Genomic DNA, 6,801 nt, shown 5'->3' on the forward strand with positions numbered 1-6,801 from the left:
TTAATGAATTTCCGAAAATTGCTAGCAAAAACAAGCTATGAATACCGTCAGGCACCAACGAATTAGTGTTTTCTCTTTGTAATAAGGCTGAGCAGATGCTCATGGCAATCAGTGACGGGGAGAGAGAGAGAGAGAGAGAGAGAGAGAGAGAGAGAGAGAGAGAGGATAATTCAAGTTGTTTATTTGTTTGTTTGCATGAAACCAGTGGTTATTCAGCAACGGGACCAACGGCTTTACGTGACTTCCGAACCACGTCGAGAGTGAACTTCTATCACCAGAAATATAATTCAAGTTGTGTATTATAGAAGTACAGTAAAGTAAAATCCTTCATTAAATTTGTTGCGAGCAAAATGCAAACCTTAACAGAGATAAATGTAGAGGTGACATTAGATGGTTCCATTAAATAATCCTGACTGCACAAATATATACCAAAACTAACTTACAAAGAGAACTAGTAGCATATATACATTATCGCCTCATAAACCTTACGTCTAATTATGAAAATCGTAAAGCAAATAAGACCCAACAGATACGATACGAGAAACCAACAAAATCGCAATAGGACCACAACCCTTCTGACAAGGCACTTGCAAGTTCAAAGAGATTTTAAACCAGATTCCAACGAGCTAAGGCAAGTCGTTACAAGTGCCTACCGCCCTCAGGCCCCAGTGCCTCTAACTTTGCTCATCTAGCAAGAGTGACCTTGAACGGAGAGAGAGAGAGAGAGAGAGAGAGAGAGAGAGAGAGAGAGAGAGAGAGAGAGCAATGATAAGCCACTTACAGACCGCAAGAAGAGGAAAGGTTTATGAAGCTTGCGGTTATGTTTTAAGAGGGTGCTCATTGAAGAGAGAGAGAGAGAGAGAGAGAGAGAGAGAGAGAGAGAGAGAGAGAGAATATCATAAAGCCAGACTAGAGAGGACATACGTACTGCATGTATTGTGGCAAGTCCTCCCCACATTTACGTTAACCACTCCTGGCTTACAAATTTCCCCTAGCCACAATTTCCCTTTTACGTTACTTTAGTTACTAACAGGACACTTGGTTCAGCAAAATTAACTTACAGGTAGAATTCCTAAAGGTTTTTGAAAGCACTATTAAATACGTATATGTTGTCTCTACAGTTAAAAGATCAAACGGAATAAACTGTCATCACTTCGAAAGGATGAGCAGACATCCGAGAGAGGGAGATGGACAGGGTATCCAATAGCGAGCAAAAGCGGTTAACACAATACCCAAATCTGGAGCATCAAAGACGTATATACTGGCAGTGGAAGACGTGGGTGTGGTAGAGAGAGAGAGAGAGAGAGAGAGAGAGAGAGAGAGAGAGAGAGAGAGAGAGAGGCATTGGTGTGGGTGATGCAGGAGGGGTAGGAAGGTAAGTATATTAGAGGTAGCGGTTGCTTGGGTGTGGATGTATTGGGGTTTGGGGGTTAGGGGTGGGGAGGTTGAACGGATAAGTTAATGCACAACATTAGCTCAGGTGGGTGTCATATACTACATGCAATTCCATCATGCTCTTCTGTACTGAATAATTATGTTACACACTTGATCAGTTGCACTGTAACTTATTTTAGATGTTTGGAATAGAAATTTCCTTCTTATCAAAGTATTTAGAGAGAGAGAGAGAGAGAGAGAGAGAGAGAGAGATTTTTCCTTCCTGCACGCATATGGCAACCAGAATACAGACACCCAGACAAACAGAGAGTAGATGAAAAGCAAATGCGTAGCGATTTAATGCTTTTATAAAAAACCATCGATTCTGATAGACTGCCATCAACTAAGCCAACATATCAGACATTTATTCTAAAACCCTCGCTTAAACTCCCACCCAGCTCGCAGAATGTACAAAGAATCCATAGCAAACACTCAAACTATGAATTAATATGAACCCCATATTCCCCCAACGAAGTTTTTCCAGCGACCGGTCATCAGTGAGGCAGCCAGCCAGCAGCCATCCAGTCGATGGCATGTAATGAGACGTGGTACATGCAGCGAACTGAGAACTTTGTTTTTATTGATATATTATTTTCATATGAGAACCATTTTAATGTTGTTTTTGGTCTCTTTCTTACTGTAAGTTATACGTTAGAGATCTTGCTTTTTCTTGCTTGTTTTATGACCTTAGTTTCATACTTGTCTCGAAGAATTATGGTTTCACGTTCGTCATGACTCCGCTTGCACTAAACATGATTAATGATGGCCAAGATGCATAAAGTTGTCATACTAATGATCCAATAATTAATCATGAAAGGATGAACCAGTCATGTACTGGAAAAAGTGTTATATTTAAAATATCAATTCATTTTTATAATGCGTGAATGTTGTTACTGCTTTTCCGTAAATATATTTTCCGTGTACGATATTCATCGTGTATTAAAAAGAATACCCCTCCCTCCTCCCTTGCGGCCATCAGGGAACAAGGGAGTAAAATGACGATCATAAATCTTCGGGAAAACAGCCAACTTCAGAATTCTTACCCATTAAAAGGGTCATTTACTTATTTATCTTTTTTTAGGAACTGTAATAACAGATCATAGTTCACATTACTCTATAGCCATAGCTGAAGTGTTATCATTGTTATTCAAAATGTGCAAACATATATACGTGGACCAAGGACATGAAAGTCATTAAAATCATCATGAGCTTCCACACACCACAATGACCAGTTGCAAAACAACAAGGGAAAACTGAACAAAGAGACTAACAAACAAACAACACATTAATAAGGGTATATTAAAAAAAAAATACAGAATAATAAACTGTCACCACTGTTGTTAAGCTTTTAATGTAAGTGAACAAAAAGCACACCTTTCTTGCACAAGTAATAATTATAATAATAAAAAGTTACACCATTATGTGACAGAAATAACGTACCTTGCTGCCGAAATATAAACTCTTTCACAAGCAAAAACTTTCATCAAATAAATATTTAAAAAGTGACAATTTAATTAATTTAATTTCGCTTGAAGTAAAAAAAAAGAAAGAACTTGCCTATAGGGCAAAAGAAACAAGCGCTAACAATACGTTCTAGAAATAAAAAGCGTGTAAAGTGAAGTGAATTTAGCTTGGGGTATTGGCTTTGCAACGGCACCTCTGACACCGAACCTCCCCCGTCTAAAATTCGAGGAGAAAGACGAGAGCTTGTGGTTACGGAAAATGCAACTTGTGAAATAGCGTCGAATGGAAAGCAGAATTCCCCTGAAGGTCCGGCAGCGTTCCTTCCAAGGTAAATCCTTGACAAACAGAGCGTGGAAGAAGTGCAAGGATAACAAATACAAGTGAGCGTCGTGATGCTGCAATTCCAGAGATTAAACGTAAACAGCAGCGTCTGAGAGGCAATGGAACCGGTCGACTGCTATTTCAAACGTAGCGATGACGTCATATCAGAAGAATCACACCCCAATCATTCCAATACGCGCTCATTCGCTTTAACGCACGAAAGCAAATTTATACGCTTGCCTACAAAATGGAACTATATATGCACACACTAATGACAAATGATTTCCTTTTTTTTCCCTTGAAACAGCGAGTTAAATGTGGCCATTTCTGCCCATCTCAGTCTCTTCGTAATGAACTCATACATAACGTCCGACGAAAATCTGCTTGACTCTGGATTGAATCGATCCTCCCAGAGTGAAAAGCCAAATGGTGACAACCGCGATAAAGCTGCTTCTCACGGGGGTCCTGCTTTGATCAGATATGGTAATAACACAACGGCCATACAAAGTCAGGCCGTGATTAATCTACCAGCCTCTCTCTCTCTGTCTCTCTCTCTCTCTCTCTCTCTCTCTCCTGCACACACAGACACAGACACACAGCTTTTCTTTATATGACAGAAACTGGAAGTCACGATGACAACAATTAAAATTTGATAATTATGAAGGATTGTAATAACAAATGCAACAGGCGAAGACTTAAAACATTAAAAACCCTGAAATTAACTAAAAAATTTGAAACCTTCATTAAGAAAACCACAAACGTGATAAATGAAAAAGAGAGATAAAAGGGATGTTCATTATCAGACTTATCTTCTTTAGACTCGAGACCTGACTTTCCAGCCGACAAGCGATTAAAGAACCCATAAAAACACGGAAGAAAAATCCCTAATTAAGAGCAACCAACAAGTTGCCGTTTTCTCGAAGAAGATAAAAGACGCAGGGAGATTAAATAGGAATCCCCAACAGTTCTGTTGTACCAGCCAACCAATTCTCTTTGTGGCTCCATTTTAAAACACCTTCAGAAAAATGTCCCAGATGACAAACTTCATAATTCCATCCACGAGATTTCCCCCCACACTGACAGTAGCATAGAGCTGCCATACTGTCTCTTACCTAACATTCTGGGATGACACTGCCAGCCCCATGTCTTGTCCCAAAGAATGTCGATTTGGGTTGGTATACCTTGTCAGTGTATTGTGTGTGTGTATATATATATATATATATATATATATATATATATATATATATATATATATATATATATATATATATATATATATATATATATATATATATATATATATATATATATATATATATATATATATATATATATATATACTGTGTGTGTGTGTGTGTGTGTGTAAGTTGATATCCATAGAAGCATTTGCAAAATACATCGATTATTTTTTCTTCAAAAATTCTTTTCGGAAGAGAGAACATTGCAGTCTTTGTTGAAGTAACACGAATTTCGGACACCCAGAATGCTTTACTGTAAGTCACGAAGCGTGTAAATTATTACATTGTTTCTTAAATTACTTCCTTAACAAACGAATCATTTTCTCCTGTCTTCATGTCTTCAAGGTTGACAGGAAACACCCTTCTAGTGACTTGCTGTTCTCATTCTTTACGAAGTGCACAATTTAAGTTCGCATGATGGATATTAGTTTACTTCAGCTTTTGCCATCAGAACTCCATGCATGCTCCATAGAAATGCACTTGCGCGCTCGCACGCGTGCGAGAGAGAGAGAGAGAGAGAGAGAGAGATTGCTTAAGGATTCACCGTGGTCTAAAACTACATGTATGTTCTATTCGACGAACGTACTTACACACGTACACACAGACAGTATGGACGAGAGAGAGAGAGAGAGAGAGAGAGAGAGATTTAAGGATTCACCGTCGTCTCCATGGTGACCCAGTGAGGGGGGATGAGGGGGAAGGGTTGCCAGGCAGATGCATCGAATACACATATACCGTTAATAATGTCCCAAAATCAAATTACAGATTCGATGAATTCGCTCACTGTGGCATCCCAGCGTGACAGAGAGTAATAGTCCGGACAGAGGCTGACGATAACAATAAAACAGTACGACCCACCGGAAGATGATCACGGTGAATCTACAATAAAATGAAAAGGAAAATTCTTCCCTTCACCGTGAATTTATGGGCGAATAAATAACATAATTCTTCCTTTCATCTAAATTTTGTATCATGTGCAGGAGAAATAAAATTAATATTTTCATATGAGTTCGAGTCCAAAACATAAATCAATTCCAGAAATAATGAGCTTCGTGGCAGAAATGACAGATAATAAAAACTACGTTTCTTAATAGGAAAAGTTCTGAAAAAATGGTAATGATGAAAAATGGTAAAATTATGGTAAAGTCATTACGTTGATGGTGATCAGAACACTTTCACGTAACTGGTAAATCAAAGGCTTCAACAATATTCCAAATAACCAAAACACTGAAACTGGAGAATGGCATCTATTAAGGCCACCACTCACTCAACCAGAGAAAAGTCCAGCTTTGCCATTTAACGTTCCGCTCACCAACACAATAATGGCGTTCCTTTGCAAACAGCAAAGTAAGTATGTACTGTTCGCTCAAGTGCCCGGGCTGAATGCGCTCGTCCCTTGCTGGCTACAGAGCTTTTTTTTGCCCACAGGAACTCCAATAGCATTCCACATCTGGCGGGAGTTCTACCTCGCACAACCATTTATTTGAAAAATGCATCGAGTCCCTCCCTGCACATTCCACTGGGCTTACAAACGGAAACTGTCTACGAACTAATAAATGTAAATATGAAAATGCACCTTAGTGATTACAAAATCACTGTATGACATTAGATGTATCACGTTATCTGTTAATGCATCACATTTTATATTTCTTGGTTGTTGTTACACAGTCAATTTATTATATTACTGATGAATGAAAATGATTCATAAAAGATGCACAACGCTCACTGTCAGTGTCAGGAATAATTTCATATATCTTCCGCTTCTCAACAACACCCATATCACTATATTAAAACTCCCAGATCCATATTTGGAACGCAACACAACCGCTGGAAGGAAATATAACGCGATATGTGCTCCCCGGACGAAAGAAACACAACCGCAAGACTAACGCCATCGGGGCCGGTGTGACGTAGGAGCACGCGGCAGGAGGAGAGAGAGAGCCCCTACAACCTTCCTCCGACACCAAGGAGTAGTGACTGAGTCTGTCGCAGTAACTGGCTGTCTGAAGCGAGAGAAGGTTGAGCGGGAACCCCATGCAGTCCCCTCAGCCTTGCTGCCCGACAATAAACTCTGAATGCTTGCCCGTGCGAAAGATGCCCGGGTTGATACTCTTCAGCCGTTTTCCTGCCGTGAAATATTCGAAAATTTGTCGTCGTCATTCGTCGACTTTCACGAATCATCGTTCGCTGATCGTATATCTTTTTTGAAGAGGTACATGAGGATGTTTTCGCCTTTGGTCATCTGGCATTTTTTCTTTCAAGATAAATTCTACAAACAGCAACGAAAGGGAAAACCAAAGTAAAGTTACAGACATGAAGTTCTTCGTGCAACAGTAGTTGAAAG

At 39.4% G+C, this 6,801-nt stretch overlaps 1 protein-coding gene across 1 annotated transcript in view; it reads right to left on the minus strand.

Moving 5' to 3' along the window:
* The window catches only part of LOC135217678 (uncharacterized protein DDB_G0283697-like), a 51,608-nt gene extending 45,107 nt beyond the window's left edge, over nt 1-6,501 (minus strand). The window contains exon 1 of the mRNA XM_064253648.1: nt 6,348-6,501. The gene's annotated coding sequence lies outside the window, so the exon portion shown is untranslated. The remainder of the gene's footprint in view (nt 1-6,347) is intronic.
* Nucleotides 6,502-6,801: the final 300 nt, after the last annotated feature.

This window comes from Macrobrachium nipponense, chromosome 7 (assembly GCF_015104395.2).
Source record: "Macrobrachium nipponense isolate FS-2020 chromosome 7, ASM1510439v2, whole genome shotgun sequence".
Classification (NCBI taxonomy): domain Eukaryota; kingdom Metazoa; phylum Arthropoda; class Malacostraca; order Decapoda; family Palaemonidae; genus Macrobrachium; species Macrobrachium nipponense.